The sequence below is a fragment of the Echiichthys vipera genome (genome assembly GCF_963691815.1).
Source record: "Echiichthys vipera genome assembly, chromosome: 21".
Taxonomy (NCBI): Eukaryota; Metazoa; Chordata; class Actinopteri; order Perciformes; family Trachinidae; genus Echiichthys; species Echiichthys vipera.
Window position 1 is genome coordinate 22,505,730 of NC_139846.1, and position 21,975 is coordinate 22,527,704.

At 43.1% G+C, this 21,975-nt stretch overlaps 1 protein-coding gene across 3 annotated transcripts in view; it reads right to left on the reverse strand.

Moving 5' to 3' along the window:
* Nucleotides 1–21,975, reverse strand: part of slc12a7b (solute carrier family 12 member 7b) — a 73,105-nt gene that overhangs the window by 34,168 nt on the left and 16,962 nt on the right. The window lies entirely within an intron of this gene.

A 21,975-nucleotide genomic window follows, 5' to 3' on the forward strand; every position in this document is an offset into this window, starting at 1 on the left:
TATCAGCAGGTTTTAGAACACGCACAAATATCACAACACCGGCCTTTTCCAGAAGGTGGAATGAAAGAGGGGGGACTCGTACAGTCGAACACGTCCGCCACCAGTGGACAACTTGGAAATGAATCCTATATTATGTTACTTTAATAGCTGTATGCATGGCTGCATGTTAGCTGTGGGATATTCATTTTCAAACAGCTCAGTAGGAATATTGTCTTTTTCAGAATAAGGACAAAAATGTAATATTTTGCACATATAAACAAAGTCCATGTTTGTAATAGAGTTGTCACAATTACAGCTTTTACACCCAATCCATACGATTTAATGCTAAATATCAAATGCGTTACTTCAAATATTTTTAGTATATTCTGTATTTATTATTTCTTCATTATTGCAGCACAGTGCACATTAAGCCTAAAGTAAACATATGAAAGCAATTGAATTTGTAACACATTGAAAGTGTAACTGTGCTTTCCTTTGATGGTTTGTAGTGGTGTGTTTACATCAGTGGAGAGAGGAGTGGCTCTGTCATCTGGCTCTATACGGCCATTATGATCAATTGGATCCTGTGGGTCTGTTCACAACCACCAGAGTTTGTGTTGGTAACCAAACAAGCTTTTGCACAAACATGTCAGAGGTTTTCTTTATGAAATAATAATAAAAAAAACAATAAATTACTGGACTGTACAATTCCTGGGTGAAAGCATTTTTCTGTTTGGAGACAGTGGAGACGGAAACCCCTCTGACGTCTCTGCCTCGCACTCATGTGCATCTGTTTTGTATTTTTACATTAATTTTTAATAATCCAGATCACGGTCAGGACTTCTCATAACATGCATTAATAATTCAAACCTAAGCGTTAAAAAGGGAAATGGATTCTCACTCTATGTAACTGTGCACACACACACGCACACACACACACACAGACCAACACACACACAGACCCACACACACACAGAAAGACAGACACACACACGCACACACAGACACAGGCACACACACACACACAGGCCCACAGACACACGCAGGCACACGCACAGGCACACACAAACACACACACACCCGCACACACACACACACACACTTAGAAAACAAATAAGGTTTTATGATTATGTATTGGGATTAGGCCTGAACAGTATATCGTATCACCGTTGCCATCACAATGTGAGCCCAGGCAACAGTGACATACAGAGGATACAATGTGGGTCATGGTCTGAACAGGCTCATCATTCAGAAAAAACGTTTGCTGCTCAGTAAAACAAAAGCTTACAGGGTTTGCATCCACCACATCTTCCCCTGGTCTGGTTTGACAGCATTCAGTCTTATTTACTGGTTTCCTGGTTACACCTGTGCTACATGCTGCTCCTGTGTGTAACTGCTCCTGTGTGTGGGCTTTGCTTTCAATCCCTCAACATTTGCTCAGAGTTCAGATTCTACTTAACGTACATAACCAAAGAAAACATCAACATTGATAAATAAGAAAACAAATCATGATGACTAAAAAAGGCAGTGTGGCAGTATACTGTCGTGGAACATCTCATCTCATCTCATCCTCAGCCTCTTATCCGGGGTCGGGTCGCGGGGGCAGCAGCTTTAGCAGGAGACCCCAAACTTCCCTTTCCCGGGCCACATTAACCAGCTCTAACTGGGGGATCCTGAGGCGTTCCCAGGCCAGTGTGGAGATCTAATCTCTCCACCTGGTCCTGGGTCTTCCCCGAGGCCTCCTCCCAGCTGGACGTGCCTGGAACACTCCTAGGGAGGCGCCCAGGGTTCATCCTTACTAGATGATCCTGAACCACCTCAACTGGCTCCTTTCAACGCTGAGGAGCAGCGGCTCTAAATGATAAATATGTTTCAGCCTTCATCGAGGTTATCAGTACGGACGTGTACGCGGCTTATTTAAATAGGAACATTAACACAACAAAACAAAGGTACGAGCCAACAAATGTAGCAGCAGATGTGATACTGAGAAACATAACGTGGTATTAAGAGTCATGTAAACCCACAAGACTGTCTTGCAGGATGTAGATTCATAACCTCAAACATAATGTGAATCAGAAGGCAGGAATTGAGCGTGACACAGCAACAATGCCACAAAGTGCATTTGATACTTTACAGATCATTTCCATAACTGATTAAACAAACTTGCATGCCGAGCCACAGACTCCTAAAGACAGTTACACCATTGTCTGGGCGAATACTCGATACCCCTACTAAGTAGTTCTAGAGGAAATGCTCATCAATCTAAATTAATGCGCCTCTGTCTACGATTGCAACATGTTAGCAAGACGCTATCTCATTAACAACACTGTCAATGTTAAATGATCTTTACTGTTTGTGGAATCTTTCTGGCTCGTAGTTTGGGGGTCTGGACTAGAAATATCTCCCTCCGCTAAGATGCATCGAAGGTTCATCCTTTTACTGGAACAGTGAACAATGCTTCCAATGCATAAGATCCTTATGCGTAACCAGGTATTAGTCAAGGTCCGGATCAATTTTGTTCGTAAAGCAAGTGACAATGGTAGTGACAATGCTCTTCGTCTCGGTTCTGACCTCCCTGTCGCACATTAACTCCTGATAATGGACACCTCATTAGTCCTTACGTCACTGTTGTTGTGCTTGGCTGCCACATTTCTAGCTTTTGATGTGAGGGATGAGTTTCACTTGTGATATAATTATTCTTTTTTTTCTATTTCCAGACCCAAAAACGTCATATGACACAATGAAGATTCAATTATATATAGATATTTGATTTATTTACATGGAAAATGTAAAACTAAATTAGCATTTTAGGACAGTCGGATCAAGCGGTGGCGGATTGTTTCGTTATCCCCCTCGCCTCTTTCAATGATTTTCCGCGCTATAAGTTGCACCTAAAAACCTTCAAATGTCTCAAAAGCCGACAGTGCGCCTTATAATCCGGTGCTCCTTATATATGGACCAATATTGAGCCACAACAGGTCTTGCAACTACGGTGAGCAGCCGCCGACTCTATTTTCCCCCGTAGAAGAAGTAACGCGCGGTGCATGTTGTGATATACGACTGCGTTAAGCGTGCCGTTTCATTTCCATCTGTGTGTTTGTGTAAAGAGCCCAAAATGGCTCCTGTTAAGAGACACGCTTACGACGCAGAGTTTCAACTCAAGGCCATTAGTCACGCAGTAGAACACGGTAATAGAGCAGCAGCCAGAGAGTTTAACATGAACCAATCAATGATGCGGAAGTGGAGGAAGCAACAAGACGACCTCCCCTGACTGTTTTGTTGACATTCCCTTTAGAGCAGCTCCATCTAATGGATGCAGAACGTAACACCAGCCTCGACTGTAGCGTCTGTTCTATGCGCCTTATAATGTGGTGCGCCTTATATATGAAAAAAGTTTCAAAATAAGACGTTCATTGAAGGTGCGCCTTATAATGTGGTGCGCCTTATAGTGCGGAAAATATCATTATGCTTGAAATAATGGCACGAATAATACACTTTTAAAGAATACAATTGGATCTCATTTGGAGCTCCTACCCCACGAGCTAGGACAATATATATATAACGCAACTTTTAAGGTCTTATGTTTCAACCTAACAAGTTCTCTCAGGCCTGTTAATGGTCATTTTTAAAGTACACCTCTTCTCTGCATCTCGATTGAACCAACCACAGCCTACGTCACGCACAGCAACCGAGCCGTCTTCAGAGACGACATTCTAGCACCAAACTGTTGAGCCACGTCGTGTCTGCTTGGGCTGGAAACCTACTGTACACAGCAACACACTGAGCAAATGCTTTGAATGAACAGACAGCTTAGAGTGCAGGGGCTAAGATACCCGACAAGCTGCAGTCAAGTCCAAGTGTAAACGGTGAAGGATCGTTTCCAGACGAACGTGTTTGCTAAAGATTATCTATGTGAGCATCTCCTCCATCATGTGAGAGATGGGAAAGATCCTCTTAGTTTAATGCACATGTAATCATGCTAGTGCTGGACGGTATGTCCTCTGAGATACCATTATTTATTCTGTGTGCCACATCGGTTCATAGCAGCAAAGAGCGATACGGTCAGGGCACACGGTGTGAGTGCCAGTATAACTGCATACTCTTCTCACACACAACTAACCTTCTTTAACAGGGAGAAACACCATGGCACACAACAATCTGTACCACATAAACAAACTGCTAAACTAGTTATTGTACATTTACAAATAAACATAGCCGAACCGGATGCTGGATAACATGATAGCTGCTAGCTGGCCAAGTAGCCTACAGCCTGTAAAGGTTCGTAATGAGTCAAAAAGATATGACCTCCAGGCTCAAACCTTTGATTCGGAGGAAGAACGGGGGGGGGGGAAACTCGCCAGCAGCTGAAGTTGATCCCAGTTCTACCTAATTACACAACTATGTTGACATTATATTGACTACGCAACACCAGAAATAACACAACTCTGCTGGCACCAGCCACACAAAAATGTCACATTGTGCTTCAAAGACAATAAAACAAATGAAAACCAATGATTCAAACAATAAAACAATAAACATTGGGTTCAAAAGGAATGAAAGAGGAACAATGCAACAGGAAACCAAACAGAAATGGTGACGACAAACGTCTCAAACTCAAAAGTCCGTACCAGAGCGCCCACAAAGAACCAACACAGGGACAATGGAGGACTACTCCTGCAGCCCGTTTTTGCAGACAGGATTAAATTGGAACAGCATCCGACACTTTTAAAGACTCTTATAAACATTCAGGTGACACGCAGCTTTGTTACCTCTATCTAAATACTAGCGATGTACAATGCAATTGACAATTTTTACTTTTAATCAAAACATTTGTCTTCATGATCCATAATTTCATCATAACTTGATCTCAAATCTAAAGAAGAAGAAGAAGAATTCCTTTATTTATCCCGCAACGGGGAAATTCAATATTCACTCTATTTTTTCATTTTACACACACACAGGCCCGAAACACACTCACACACACACACACACACAGGACCTATATACATGCAACTAATGGAGAGATGTCAGAGCGAGGGGGTCCGAGCAATTGGGGGTTTGGTGCCTTGCTCAACAGCACCTCGGCAGTGCCCAGGAGATGAACTGGCACCTCTCCAGCCACCAGTCCACGCTCCATTCATGGTCCACACAGGGACTCGAACCAAACGACCCTCTGGTTCCCTACCACTTCAAACATAATATAATATAATACAGTTGGTATTACAAAGTTAAGATAATTAAGAATAAGATTAAAGGGCTCTATTAGTCAAAGTCCAACTGTTTTGTTTTAAGCTACTTATTTCCTACAGTTAAACACGGCAATGCCTCAAGATATAATAATATTCACAACCAATATTTTTGTCCATTTCCCAGCCCTTACAGTAACGACACCACGGCTCTCTGCCCCGTCTTCATCAGTGGAGCTGCCTACGGTGAACTATGGCCGCAGTGGGGATTTCACGGGTAACTTTTACTGCTTGATCCAGCTGCAGGGGGAATAAGAGGCTTGCGGCGTGGCTTAACCCTGTGTTAATCACAGGGAAAGTCACTCTGTCCTTGTACTACTATGTAGCTCTTTAAAACACGGCGTGAGTGGGAAATACTGTGAGACATATTAGGTGAAGGCACAACGTTTCAATAAGCCTGGATAACAGGAAATTAATTTGAGATAACGACCATTGTACCGCGAGGATGCAGCCAAGGGTGAATTGACCTGTCAGTCGTTGCTTAGCTTAGCAGGATGCTACACACCGCAGGTAATCATTGTCTTAAATGATACCAGCTAAATCCTCTTTGAGGTCCGACGGCAGGCTAAAACTGTCAGTACCGTTTCCAAATCAGGTGCGGTTTCTGCTTTTAGAATGTGCTGACGTGTAAAGTGGTTTAGATGTCAATCAGGAGGTTAACAGAGTCACTGATGTGTAATAGTTCAAACATACAGTGAAGAAAATGTTCTGTGACATAGTGATCACATGATACGCTTCGACGTTTACAGTAAAAATAACGCACTTTTGAACAGACTGTCCAATGCCACGGTCTGAGGGTAGCACATGTGATGGGGGTGTGCCTCCTCAACTCAAAGGCTCCTGCTGTTCTTGATTTAAAAAAGTGATTTATAATAGATACAATGCCCATTGTGATCTAATATGTTGGACTTCACATGTCAGTTTTGTTTCATAAGGCAACTTAAGTTAATTAGCAAGCGTAATGCAGAAGTGGAACGATACGTTTTTGATTTTTGATAATTAATTGAATTTAAAAGACGGCAAATTAACTTCTCAAACATGAGGATTTGCTGCTCTTCTCTGTTACCATGGTATCCAGTGTTGTTTCCATGACCAAGGAAAGTTCAATCAACAGTTGTGAACGTGAGCTACTCTCTCAAAGCCAGAAACCAGAGAATTAGTCTCAAACCTGGGATCTTATCAAGTATAAAGTGTGGAGCTGCTACACAGACAACGATAGATAGATGGGTGACGCATAGCGTGTTTTCTTTTTATAGCTAAATTAACTTTATTCCATATTCTCAGTTCTGAAACAGAAAACGTCCCCATTCCTCGGTGTACTCTAGAACATCTTTCCCAACCGACCGCCCGATCTCATGGAGAATGAAGAACTCCTGTGTGGGATTGCTGTTCACTGACTACAGTCCGACACCTGAAACTGTAGTTCTCCAAGCTCGTCACAAATGCTCAAGGACCTGGGCTTAAACACCTCACTGTGTATGTGGAACTGTGTAGCCCCTTTGGACTCCAACACCATCATCGGGTTTGCTGAAGACACAGCCGTGGGCCTGATCACAGATAACAAGTAAAAGGCCAACCTGAAAGAAGTGGTGTGCTTTACCCGCTGGTGTCAGGCAACCAAACCTACTTATGAATGTCAGCATGACAACGGAGAGAATAGTGGACTTTGGGAAGAAACGGGGTCGGAACTACTGCCCCCTTAATGTCAGTGGGTCCTCTGGGGAAAGTACCTTGGCTTCCACGTCACTGACCTGGGCACTGCATACTGACTCAGTGGTGTAAAGGGCAAGGAAGAGACTCTTTCACCTGAAGCCCCTGAGGAGATTTCAGGTATCCCCTAAAATACTGAGGGATTTCAATCCCTGTATCATCAAGAGTGTCCTAACGGGGATCATCACTTCCTGGTATGGAAAAAGCTCCAAACAGGACCACAAGGCCCTGAAAAAAGCTGTGTGTTCTCTACTCTACACCAGGCACTGCAAGAATAACAAACAAACACCTGGGTAACGGCCTTTTCTCCCTGTTGAGGTCGGGAAGAAGGTACCAGATACACCGGACCAGCACTGAGAGGCTCAGGAGGAGCTTCTGCATTCAGGCCACTAGGATCCTAAATGAGGACACTGTCTAAGTCATTGAAATAACATTTAGCAGTGTTTCCCCTACCATTATATTAGAGGGGCGCCCCACCCTCCCAACGACACCCCCCACCCCCCCTTGAAGATCAAGTTATTTTAATTTCATTTTATATGCAGCGCCTACTACGGAAGTAAAAGACTTAAATCAACTAATGACTCACTGACTGGGGCCCTCTGACTGGAGCTCTGTAGGGGCCGCAATCACATCTCACTCAGCAGTTTCAGGGGCCCAACATCATTTAAGGAGGTTAAAGGATATCCATAAAGGATACCTTTCCTATAGAACTGCCCGACATCTTGTCCTTAAACAAACTAAATGGCCTCTTATTTACACAACGGCACGTCTTTTCTGTCTCTGTATGGTTGCACGTATCTGCGTTTTGTACATGTCTGCGTTTTTGAACGCTTTAAAGCTTAAACCTAAGGGAAACACTGTTTAGGAATCGGGGGACCCACTATTTCTTAACAACACAAAACATAAGGTACGTACTACAAGGCGTAGAAAAGATGGATAATACAGTAGCAAACTGAGACTAATGGGTATTAATTACAACCGAAAAAAACAACATGCTGGTATTATGCTTTTATATTTTCCTCTTTTTTGTCATTTGCATCTGTCTTGTTTATTCTTTTTTTTGCCCATGGAATAAAAATGTCATCACCCCATGGTAACCCTTTTATTATTAAATCTAGGCAAAGGTACCAGCTGCCACAAATCCTCTCAGTAGAAGCCAAAAACTGCCACTCCTGCAGTAATTGTTGTAGATAAAGTGCAAAAGAAAAAGCAAAAGGGGCACAGGACATAAGAGGACGCTATGGAAGATAAAGACGACGTATGTATGTACATGTCTATCAGTCTGTTGGTGTGTAGATGTCGATCGGTGTGCTGTCGAACAGTCCTGGGGGACATGGTCCAGATACATATACAGTAGCAGTGACAAGACTCTGGCCTACTTAACAGATGTTAGCCTCTGTGCACATTACACATGTTGTTATTAAGCTTGAACTCTGCTTCTAGGAAATTCATGTTTATGTCCTCTCTTACCAAATGGACCTTATAAATATCTGGGCATCATCTAATGGCGCAACACCAAAGTGCAGGACTGACCTTTAACCGAACAATGCGTGTTTGCCTGCTTGGATGTTGCTACAGCATTACAGAATAATAAGTGAATGATTCAGGTTATCTATAAATACATACAATCCACCTCTGTTTGGGCTGGTACTTGGGGGAGAAGAGGTGCAAATGCTGAACTAAGATCATTCCCAAAACCCTGTCCAGCTCTGCCTCCCTGACAAAACCTGCATAGTTACGATGACTGACCAGGTACATACTGCAGAGATGTCAGATGATGTCACGAGTACCTATCCTGCATTGCGCACTGAGTCCTAACATCAGCTGTTTTCGTGTCGGTTAAGGAAAGCTGAAAGTGCACTGCACGTGCAAACGTATTCATAAGGGAAAATGATGTAAATGTCGGCCAATGTGCACCTGCTCCTCATGAAAGAATGGGAGTACCTTTGAAGATGAAAGCTGCGAGTGTGTGTGTGTGTGTGTGTGTGTGTGTGTGTGTGTGTTCAAGTGAAATTGGTTATGGATGCATAGGGCGTCCGATACTTAATCTCATGAGGCTTATCCGGTGATTCTGCATGTTAATGTACGTACCGTGGTATGGAATCTATTTATGATAGAGGCACGGGGACGCTTACATAATAATAAGTGGTTGGGGAGGATTTTCTATTACTACTCAAACAACCGCAAAAATGTAATCGCATCAAACTAAACTCCACCGAAGCAGCGGAGTTAACAGTCTGTGACTAGACAACGTTGGATGGACGTGAAGAGTTCAGTGTGCAAAGTCACTTTAAACCAACAAAACCCATCTGCACTGAAACACAGTGAGCTCTTTCTTCCTGCTGGGTTGGATGGAAGGTGTTTATGTGCCGTATTTAACGGTTTGGCAGAGTTACACTGGCTGCACCTCATTTATTGTGTTTGTCTTCGTCTCGACACTTCCTCCTCTTATTTTGCATGTATATGAAAGACTAAACCACCCCCACCCTTCCGTCATATCTGGAAAAATAAATAAAGCTAATCAAACAATGAAAGCCAAGGCCAAACAAGGCGAACAGTTGTGATTTGAATTTAAGCGTTTACTCTCATCTGTCATCAATGCACCCTGCCACATCTCTGTTATTACTGTCTCATTATTTTGAGCCTGTGAGCTTGCTGTAAAGAAGTGTGCAAGTTTGTCACAAATGAATGGCAATAGTAATAAACTTCAACGTTTTAAGCAAGAGTGAAAACAGAGTCTAAGGAACCCTGTGGTTCGTTTATATTACAGAGGGAGGAGGGTTAAATCTCTTGTGTAACTGTTGATGAATGAATGCAGATGTATTTTATGGTGTGTGTGTGTGTGTGTGTGTGTGTGTGTGTGTGTGTGTGTGTGTGTGTGTCTGTGTGAGTGTGTGTGTGTGTGTGTGTTCCACTTCTGCAGGTGGCAAGCAGAGTCTCCCTGTGCTTTAGCGCATAAGGTGACCCCTGAAAATGTGACATTGGTGGAGGGTAAACAGTGTGTTGATGGCGATGACTCACTTGTTTAAACTGGCTTTTGTCTCAGGTTTGTCTCAATTTTGTCATTTGAACTCTTTTTAATTTTCTTGCTTGCTCATTTTACGGTTTGGGTACTTTAACAATTGTATCATGTGAAGCCCTTTGTGTCTGTAAAAGATGTTCTATCAAATAAACAGGTTCAATCAACCCCTCCTAGTTAAAACGGGAACGTCCTCTTTTCCAATTAAACCCAAGGCTGGTAGTAAAAGAACACCTTGGTACAAGAAATAAAATATGACAACTGTGCAAACTGCCAAGCAAAGTTCATATCACTTGTCTTGTTCGGTTAAATCCTTTTGAATGATGTACAAACATGAACATGTATTGAATTACTTTTACTAGTTCTACTGTAAATAATAATACGATTAGTTTAGGACTGAAAATGAATTAACTCCTTGTAACTATCAGACACTGCATGTTTTAAGACCCAAACACAAACAACAAAGCATCATTCTGCAGCGAACCACGAGAACTGACAGGAGCAGCTTTACAGGAACCAAATATAACGTGGCTTATCACTTAATAAATTATAATTAATGAAAGAGCACGCCGCCAAGGACCAGACAATGGTGGGCTCCGAGCGTTGTCAAGAAATTAATACAACATTTTCAGTTGTGTTACGAAGATTATTTCAGTAGGAAGTATTAATAATGTCAAATACTCCAAACTGCCTGTATTTCACAGTACTGGAAATAGGTTAACATTACTTTAACACTGTTTTCCTACCTGCTGGTAAAGGAGGAAGTGTTTGTTTGTTAATCCCAGCGCACAATTTAACCCAACTCCCTCTGTACGCACATAAAGACAGTATGCTTTTACTTAAGTGAACAATTCCCCAACATTACAATGTTTTGTGGTCAAACTCTTAGTATCATGGCAGGATAAAGCAAATAGGAGTGCAGATGGTTGCCCACTGTTGATGCGTGCTCGACTGCCCCCAACATCTGATCACTAAAGAGCCGTGATGTTACATAAGGGGGTAGGATTCCCTGCCCTGCCCTGCCCTGCCCTGCCCCGGCACACTGCACAGTTGAAAGGAGTTATTAATCGGAACAGCTGTCAGTCTTTCATTTGTTGGTGGCAGACGGATAAATACCCTCTTTTGCCATCAGTTCTTCTCAGCTTCGTGTGTGTGTGATCACATCCCTGGATAAAGAAGCAATGAAGACGCTCGGGCTTAAGCCGGACTTCATCAGCGCTGCGCTTCCTGATTGGTGCAGATTCACCCGCAGGTACAGGTACACTGAGGATGTGCTTAACGGTTAGGCTCAGCCTCTCTGGTCACCGTGGTAATAAATGACCATGCATCCTATTTATAACCACTAAGCCGCACACTGTGATGACGTTGTAAGCTGCCTAACACTAGCCCGGGGCTCACTGTACCAAAAAAGGGGGGAGAGGAATAGCTTTAGAAGGCACTGGGAGTCAAAAATCAGTTCCTTTAGCTCAAGGTTAACATAAAAAAGGAGACACACACTCGAAAGAGAATCGACTAAGATCACTGATACGCACTTTAGCACGGGGTGAAGTTGGAAAGCTCAGTAATCCGAACAGGACCACAGTTCATTCAAATGTCATGGCTTTTGACTAAGTGAGCCCCTGACAACGGAAGCACCGCAAAGTCACTTGCTGTTAACACTTTTCATGACTTTAACATCTCACTTTAAATCTAGTATAGGGGCACAACACACCGGCACCTCAATTAAAGCCAGATTTCTCCATCTGAATCATAATACAAGACAAAATAAATGACTTCTAACCGATGTGGGCTGTAGAGTCCATCAATAAAACAACTATCCTTACAGAGCGATCCTGTAAAAAGTGTTAGGAAACTATTGAGAATAAAAACCTACATGTTGTCAATAAAAGGTATTAGCTCGAATAGAGTGGTGCTATAAGGGCAACTGAACGACTACATTAGTTAGGAATAACTTACCCTTCCGTCGAGTGCCTCCCTTCTGCTCCATTATGGGGAGCAGGGCTGAAAAAGGGGGTGGAAGGGAGGGGGTCCTAGTAGGAACTCCGGTAATGGGGGGTCCGAAGTATAGAGATACTGCTAGTAAAGCGCAGAAGTCATGAATGCTGCCGGTACTGTGTGGATAATGTGAGGATCAGCTATTTCTGTGACACTGTGTGCGTGTGTGTGTGTGTGTGTGTGTTTGTGTGTGTGTGTTTGTGAAAAGTGGCCTGTGACGACGATGCATCATCAGCCACGCATCACAAAGCACCCTCGCCCTCCCACCGACAGACCTGCACGCACAACACACACACACGCACCTCCCTTCCCTCGACGTCCCTGAGTTTCTGATCCTTACTACACATGCACACACACATGCACGTGCATGTTCAAACACACACACAAAGAGGGAGGAGCAAAGAAAGCAAGGGAAAGCAGAAGGCAACAGTTCAACAAACACACAGCATTAGAGGAGTGTGGCATCAGGAAGATGGATGGATGGATGTGCGCACACACACACACACACACACACACACACACACACATACATTTAGGACAAACAGGAGAAGCAAGACAGCAAGAAGACACTGAGAAGAGTCCATGCAAAAACAGACATTTGTGAGCTGGTGGCACTGACAATGCAGAGAGAACGTGTCATCCAAAGTAAACGCTGTGCAGTATATCATTTTGAATCAATAACCCTTGACTATTTTAGACTGCAGGTGCTGCCTCAGTGAGCAGTGTCATTTGCAATCTGACCCCCCGACTGACCTCCAGGTTGGTCAATTCATCAGCAAAGCACAGGGAGCACACAGGACAATAAAGCTGTAGGCTTCCACAACATACTGTAATGGAGCCGTGCAATCCTGGGCATCTTTATAACCATTTTAATGGTAACATGTATCATGTTGTGGCACAGCCCCAAAAACGGAATAGACGACGGCAGATCAAGCTCTTCCCCGGCTATTACCCAAAAGCTTTGGTGAACCATCACTCTGCTGTCTACCTTTGTGTTGGCTGCCTATTAATCTGCCTGTCTAAGAGCATGTGAAGCGCTCACTAATCACTTAACCAGATTAGGCTAATCCTGAACTTTTTATAAAACACAGGAGCCACATCCAGGGTTGGGGAAGATACGGCTTTAGAGCCACCGGAGCTCAGTTTCTGCTGCCGTCTTCTGGCCCCCTGTCAGTCAGGTGAGTGTCCTTCACCAGGCTGAGACTTACTGGCGGCCATGCCCTCCACCTCCTCGCTCCACTTGAAGAGTCTCTAATCTTCCCTTAACCCTTGCTGCTGGTCATTCGGCAGAAAGAGGCAAAGTCGGGCCCTGGAGCCACCTATGTGTGGAGATGGGACTGTGATCGCTGTCTCGCTGAGGATTAAAGACTTTGGACAAGACTGTAGGATTTCTGAGGGCAATTTGGAAATAATATAATAAGTTGGTGACTTCAAGAACTGCAGTGTCCACCGAGCTTTGGCTCTCATGTGAACTGAACATCCTCTGCCTGCATCATTAAATAGACAGATGTTTCAAGACAGAGCTTAAAAGGGACTATCAAATCACACAGTAAGAAGGATTTAGTAGTATCAAGCTCCACTTGGTTTGATGTCAGATGGCTGCTGTTAGTTATTGTGTGTGTGTGTGTGTGTGTGTGTGTGTGTGTGTGTGTGTGTATGTGCATAAGGGTCTGTGTGTTGCACTTAATGATGTCCTAAGCCTTTAAACCCTTCAGGTAAACAACACTGGCTGTTATGCAATGCACAGTATGGGCGGGAGATAAAGGCCATGGAGACAGAAAGTTACTGACAGTGTGTCATGGTGTGTGTTATAGATCCGTGCTGTGATGGGGAAATTCTGACCGACACAAGTTAAACTAAGGGAGATGAACCTATCAGAACCATGTTCCAGTCCATTTTTTCATCATGAAGCAACTTTAAATGTGACTTATTGAACTTGTGTACGTATATGAGAAGAGGACATGTGCGTTGTGTGGAAGTATGTCAGAAAGAGGGAAAGAGGGAGAGAATAGAGGTCAGCCAACACATCAGAGGTATCAATGTTACTTAGGGCTGCTTACACCTGAACCCTCACCCCCAAGTGTTAACACTGAGCATGACATGGGTATAAAAAAATGGTATTTTAGCAATTGCTGGCACAGATGAGGTGCTTTGAAAAAATAAACTGTGGAATATCAATGAATATCCTAAATTTAAATATATATTTGAATTGTGTACGTCTTTGGACCGATTTGGTGCCACGGTTGGTGTGATCCGATCAATGGTCTCTCGTTTTGGTTTATTTTATAACGCATAGTTATGAATATTGTTTAAATATACATATACGTACACAAGTAGTTATGTCTCTTGTTGTGTTGGTTTGCCCTCCTACGGACATAATGCGAAGACATTTATATTTAAATATATTCAAACCCATGTGTTTATTATTCGCAAACACAAATTTCAAACACAATATTCCTGTTTTGAACTCGGATGGATAACAAGCTGAGACTCTCCTAATAGCTGACTAACAAACTCAACCATACGGCGCTGTGTCGAGCGGCAGCTAGCAACAGTTGCTCCCTCTCTTTTCCGCACTTTTCAGCTATTTTATATTGTTTGATTAATTTTATGTTAGCTTATTGTCACTCTGATCCTTTCCCATCTTTGTATTGAAACTGTTGCACAATAATTTCCCTCGGGATAAATAAAGCTTCTTGAATCTTGAATCTTGAATTTTATCCTTTAGACAGTGTCATGTGCTTTTACGATCCCACTGTAGTCATAGTTACCCCTATAATGCAGTACCGACATAGCAGTGTAGTTTTGAGAGCAGATAAAAAGCACTAAGGTGTTGCTTTGATGTCTGATGTGTCCTTTTCCTTCCTTTTTTGACACATTAGGGTCATTTTGTCTGCTTTTCTCTTGCGTTTCTATAGCTAGTTAATGACATGTTCTCCAGACACATCAAATTGATATTACACTGCTGTGATTTAACATATGAGTAGAGAGCATGTGGACTCTTAAATGTAACAGAAACTGAAAATATAATGGTTGGCAAACAAGGGCAATGTAATTCGAGATATAGCTGAAATCCATCTTCACTTTAAATTGCAAAGTCATCGCAATTAAATACAGCGAATCGGCATCAGGCTTTATTACAGAGTCCTTTCCAATTGTTCTGGCCAAAAAGTGCAAATGAATCATGGCCACAACAACAAAATCAGATGACTGCTTACAGGCAGACAAACCCTTTTCCCCAAAAATAAGCAGTCTCCACCCAAAGCAAACAGAACAATGTCATTCTACTCTGTCACACACACACACACACACACACACACACACACACACACACACACACATACGCACACGCACAGAAAAGGAAGTCCACCCTTCTCCAGATGGTGTCAGTATCTCAGAAAACATCATTGTGCACATACATACCTCCACTCGTCACATGGTTACTATGAATTACAGCTGTAGTAGGTAAGCTATATTCTAGGATGTCCTACTGTCACGACACCCTTCTTATCCCTCTATAAAAACAGAACGGATATAATGGGCTAGAGTATGAGTATGTTTAATATGAGGAATGGTGGAATGTACATGTTTAAACAGGAAAGAAGAGAGGAATGTCACCGTCTTAAAGGCCCATTCCCACCCTACGGTAAATACGGATATGGACCTTTTCATCCGGAGATCGTTTTGTCTGTCACTGGGTCCGCCGCTTCTGAGCTTACGCAGAGTGCTCCGGACGGAACAACAGAGCAATACCACCGGAAATCGAGGGGGCGGTATAGTGTCAGTATAGAGTCAGTCCAACCATTCACAAAAATGGACGAAGAAGAGAGTAGTAACTGAACATTTAAAAAGCTTATCGAAAGTAGCAGCAGACAGCCGCCAGAAAACTCTAAGAAGAAGATGAAGCAGAAGAAGTAGCTGCGGACATCCTTAAGTATTGGAAGTGTCTTTCGTTATCCAGCTCACTCATCGGCAAACCAACGAAAAAAACTCTCCATTAAGGTGTCGGTTTTCATTGAGTGGTCTCACATGCCACCGTCGCATACACTTTTTTGCAGATTTCTGATGACAAAGAGCAAAATCATCTGCTCTACAGACGCCGCGTTTGCGATTGTAGATGCCGGTTATTTTCAGCACGGCTCTCCCCTCTAGAGGATGTGTTGCGTAACATCCGCTGAGACCGGACGGAGGCATGAAGGGTAGCACCAGAGACGACATTTGGAATGGACAGACGAATATCGTCCAGATCCGGAGGTATGAATTCAGCTTTAATGCTCCCAAAAAATTTAATGTAATATGTCCAAAATATTATCAGTAGGAAACTAAATCCGTCAAATGACTGCAACACAAAAGCACAGCTAGGTGATGATGTTATGGCTGGTAAGGTCAGCTGTAGAACAGAAACCTCTAAAGATGGTACACCTCCAATGTCATGTTTAAAGACACACACAAAGAAGAGTTTGCATCTGGCTACTACACAGCTTTTTGGCCTCATAACTATGATGCAAATCATGGTGAAACATCATGCATAACACATTAAAAAAAACCTGTCTCCTCAGCAGCTTTGTGTCCGTAAACAATTAGAAAATAAACAACTGTTTGCCGAAGAGTTACTGTCTTTCTTAAATCAGGTACAAATTCTAACATACTAGAAATGACAAACCCTTGGCACCATTTTTAAACAGCTGTTTAAAACCACCGCTCTGAATGCATGGGCGTGTTGTCCCCTCACATTTGATAATGGAAACGTAGGCACATCAATAGTATTGACCGAGCACTGAGCTGTGGCGACTAAGACTGCTAATAGCTGTTGGTAACCACATCCAAGGGTGGGGACATTTTATAGCTATTAACATCAAGCTTGGGTCTAACCAGACTTTTAACCAAAGAGCTACTTTAATCTGGTTTATTGGAACGGTCAAACAGTCACACCACGTCGTCTGCACATCTGAATCGTTGGGTTTGTAAACATAGTGATAAAAATAAGGAACTGGAAGAGTGTACCATGTTCATGCACTCAATGACCCATGTACACGGAAGCCACATGACCCCAGAGGGCCTCGCACAAACTACAGCCAGCATCGAAAGAATATATAAAGAGAAAATGGACAGCCAAGAAAATATGTGTGCTTATTAGTTGAGGGCTTATCAGAGACGCCACATTGAGAGCAGGGACCCGGTGGGGAGGAGATCACTTCACAGGAAGTAGGAAGCGGCGGTCAGAGAAGGTGCGACAGTCTGACTAAACAAACCAATCAACGGGAATGGAAATTTTCACTTGGCTGAACGCTTCACATGAAGTCCTTTTTAGCGCTACCTTGGAATTCCTCCAGGGGAAGGCCTGAGAGAGGGAACGGCTTCATGAAGGGAGGGCAGGCGATGAGAGTTTGGACATCCGGACAGTTGCTGGGCATCTCTTCGGACTACAATTTGATGCGCGTACATCATGTGTAAGACTCTTTTCCACAGGTGCAGGATAAGTGAAGAATGTCACCTTGCATATTATGCCTGGTTTTTTAAAGATTTTATCTTTGCAGGCCTCGTGCCGTCATGTGTTCATACTTTGGTAGCTGTGGGAACCTCCCATGTCTGAATCTCAGTGAAGTGTACATTAAGCTGTGAAGCTTAAGTGTTTAGCAAATGTTTGAGTTGTCTGTTTATTTGTGATTGACTTTGTAACTCCTTTTTAAATATGTAACACACACACACACACACACACACACACACACACACACACACACACACACACACACACACACACACACACACACACACACACACACACACACACACACACACACACACACACACACACACACACACACACACACACACACACACACACACACACACACACACACACACAGATCACACTTGATCTTGCTAAATCAAATATTCTGTGGCCTTATGTCATTAGGCATATTATGTCATGTCCCAGTCCTTATCTCACTCCCTACATTGCTAAAGTCAGTCTTCTCTTTCTTCACTCACAGACAACACATCCATCAGCATACTACGCCACCGAGACAAGGAATAGCCTTGACTAATAAACAGTATCTATACAGTGGAAATATTTGAATGTGAGAAGTAATGGCATACTGTATTTTAGAGAGCTGTCTGTGGGTGAATTTATACAGACGCTAAAGGTGATTTTAGACCTTCACAGAGAAAAGAAGACGTGCTGGCTTCGAACACAGAGGAAGACTCATCCAACCGCCCAAAATTAACTGAGAACTGCAATAATAAATACAGAATGAAGAGTGAACAGCTAAAAATCCATTACTCATACATTTATTATAAACGTTATCAACCTGAATGTAATCAAAGAGCTTCTTTCACAATTTTACAGTTCAAGCAGGCATAACCCAAACAGGAATTATGTAGAGGCATGATCACAGGTCATCAGGTTCCCACACCAAAGGAGCTCTCCCTGAATCGTTTTGGGTTCGTTTTCGCATAATGTTGCTTGATTTCAACCACTCTGACGGTAACTTGGCAGGCTAATGTAAGCATTGAAGCATTCAGTGCAGGTTTTGACAGAATAAGACATAAACTGTCTTGGAGGAAAAATATACACATGAAGAATGATTGAGGTATTGGTTGTGAACATTCAAACTTGTGTGTTTTGATGCTACAAGGATGATAAAGTTGATGCTAAAGTGTAAATGTTGTTATTGAATTGTTACTGAAATGAGTCACACACAAAAAAAAGATCAAACTTCTCACATCCCAGTCAAACCTGTATTTCTCACAGAGATTGTAAGAAGCTAGCTTAAAAAAATCTGATTCCATCCCCAACCTCAGACTGCCATCATGACTGTAGGGCAGGTTGCTGAAAACATATTGCATGTGATGCTTGTAAAGTACAGCTAGCAATACGGACAGCACGCAAAAGCCTAGAGAGCAAACAACATAATGAGAAGAGAAGGAGGAAAAGAAAATTCAAAGAGCCACATACAGATGGCAGCTTTGAAAAGAACCAGACCTGCCGTGGAAGTAAACAGGAAACACATGTCTAGGACAGATGGGCAAACAGACCAACGGACAGAGGCAGCGGCACTGCAGGCACTGGGTCCGACCGCTCGATTAGTTTCATCTTACACAACACTGAAATAAGATTGCATTTTATAAGACAGTCAAAAGCTCCACATCATACCTACTCCGTGTCATTTATTCATGAGGCGTGGCTTTGTGCAGCTCTGTGCGTCGATTCCCTGAACTGACTAATTAAAGTGGCCAAAGTTATGGCTTAAATTGGGGAGTCAGTCCTAGGTCTGCATTTCCAATCCCACACCAGCCACCTCCCACATAATTTCTGACCATTATGCATGCTCTCGCTCACACACCATCCCACTCCACCCACTCCCACGGAGATTCTGATCACGCACCTCTGAAACACTGTGTTTTAGCGAACATCTGTCTGCCCTATGCACAAGGGAGATGAAAAAAAAAGCCCCCAGTCGCACAATAAGTTAGCTTTAGACGAAAACTAAAGATAAGCTTTGATAGAAGACTTAAAGCAAAACAAACTGCCTCAGAATAACGCAGTGAATGAGGGCTACAATGAGTCTTGCTTTTTTTGTTTTAACACTTGTTACGTTCCTTCCACACCGCAGCTACACATAAAACGTATGTTTTAATTAACTTGTTGCGTTGTTCTGCAGGGTACGAAATGTGACAGGCTTGCCACAAACAGTTTTACTGCATGTCAACACCAAACCAGGTGGTTATCTAAAGATCTAGTGGTTTTTCTTGTGTAAGTAGTGTAACTTGTGTTAGGAAAGGGAATGTGTAAGCCTGACGTTGAGGGACCAAATCACAAACGCGAGTGGGAACCTCTCGGTTAATTCTCAACTTCCAAGAGGTGTTATCGATGGCCGTGGAACAAAATTCATCTGGATACAATTGGATAGACATACGGGCAAATGTAAACAGTCTACAGCGCGCAGAGATGAGCTGTGATGGTGTAGCATCAATAGGTCTCTGAACGTGTCCACGGCCCTGTGACAGCGCTGGAGTATGGTCCAGGTACACCGGCTAATCCTTCTGGGATAGGGGAATAGAAGATAGCAGAAAGGGAGAATGCCTGACATCTAGATGTCATCTGGTAAGCCAGACCAGTGAACGAGTGTTGCCGTTTCTGCCATCAGATTTAAAAATTGTACTTCAACAGAAAGTTCAACTTCTGCCGCAGTCATCTTGGTTGTTTTTTAAATGTCATCCCTCTTACGTTAGCTAGGTTTACCCCATAAATTACGTCATTGCGTATTTTTGTGAATCCACAAGCCCTCAGTCACGGCCCGAACCCCCCCCCCCCCCCCCCCCCCTTATATGAGGTAAACAATTGTGAACTGGCCGGCTGTAAATCTGTCTCATTTGGGAGGGGGTACCAGACGTACAGTATCTGCCAGAGCAAATAAAACATGAGCTTGCAGATTCTTCGGGTTCCCAGGCTAGGAAAGCGTAAGTGAAAGCTAATAAAAACATCTCAGCTTCAGGCCAGGAAGCTTGAGGTGGTAAAAATTTGGTTACGCTTGCATTTGTGTGGCTGACATAGGAGGGACAAAGCAGCTTCTGTTTAACTTAAACAAAATACGAAGCTCCAACCAATTTCTAATTTGAAGATTGCCAAATTGTGTGACATAGAAGTAGGAAGCGGTGAAACAAAAGCACCCAAAAGGGATGGAGGTTTGACATTACTTGCTCTATGCTTTCACTTCAGCAGGATATTAAAGACATTTCTGAGGAAATAAGCAATGGGAATGGAGACAGAGGCAGAAAAGGGACAAAAGGGAGTGAATGAGAAGAACTGGACTACATTACATTACAGCACGGGGGTGGGGTCTCACCTCCCCCCACTCAGCCAACAGGAAGCAAGCCAGCAGGATAATCAATAACAGTGGCTGCTATTTGTCTCAGCCCCTCCGTACACAACATGCTCATGAGCCAACAACATTTGCGCTATCAAGGACCCTCCCTAGTAAACCTTCCACTATTCTCCCTTCCCAGTCCGTCCAGTCTGCCGATATCATTCACCCTTATTGTACTGCAGCTATCGAGCTCTCACCAATCAGACAGCTTCGTTGAAAATGTACAGTACAAATTGTACAGTTTGAGTCCTCTGTTCAGTCTGGTGAACAAAGGCCTGAATCCATTGCAGATGACCCGTGAATTTACGGAGACAATGGAATTATCCTCCTCAAAACAGTACCAGTGCAAACAAAACAAAGTGTGTGGTCGTGTACGTCTACGAGCCAAGTTAAAGCACATCATTTGTGGCTTCGGATCCAGGGCATGCCCTTCCCTGACATGTCACCCCCTGCTGCTCTGCCACTATTATTGTCACTACAGCCATTGTCAGAGACAAATGGTTGCATGCGCACAAACATGCAGAGGGGAAACCGAAGCACGCCACAGTATGATATCCTGCATAACCATCACAATAAAATGCCATTCTCTCCCCCACAGTCTGTAAAACCATACCCAGCATGCAGCCGTAATTGCAGCTCCACAGCAGACATCAAATACTGGGAACTGATTTGCTCAGTGCCATGTGAAGTGCTGTGAAAGCAGCAACAGTCTGGCAAAACATGGAGTGCTAGAGGGGAGTTTGTTAAACACACACTCCATGACCTCTCTATGCAGAGTAAAGGTTATTTAACAAAATAAGATTGATATGAGGTTGATACTGTTGGCAGAAGCAAGACAACAGGGAGAACATTTTGTTCTAACATCAAACCTCTACATTAGTGCTATTCAACTTTATGTACGTATCCAGGGTTCACGTGCACTGGGACTGAGCCGTGGCACTGTTATCCTGTTCTTTTTTCCTCAAAGTTCAGTGAAAGGTCTGCAGAGTGTGAGTCATGTCGGAGGTTGCATGTCAATGGTAATCAACACGGAAAGATGTTAGAAGATATGAAAGTCATAGGTGTCTCAATTAGAGCATCTGTGTTGGTCCTGTGTTTGTTATTACACCACTAAGAGACCTGGCAGTTTATTGAGAGAATAAAAAAACAGACTCGG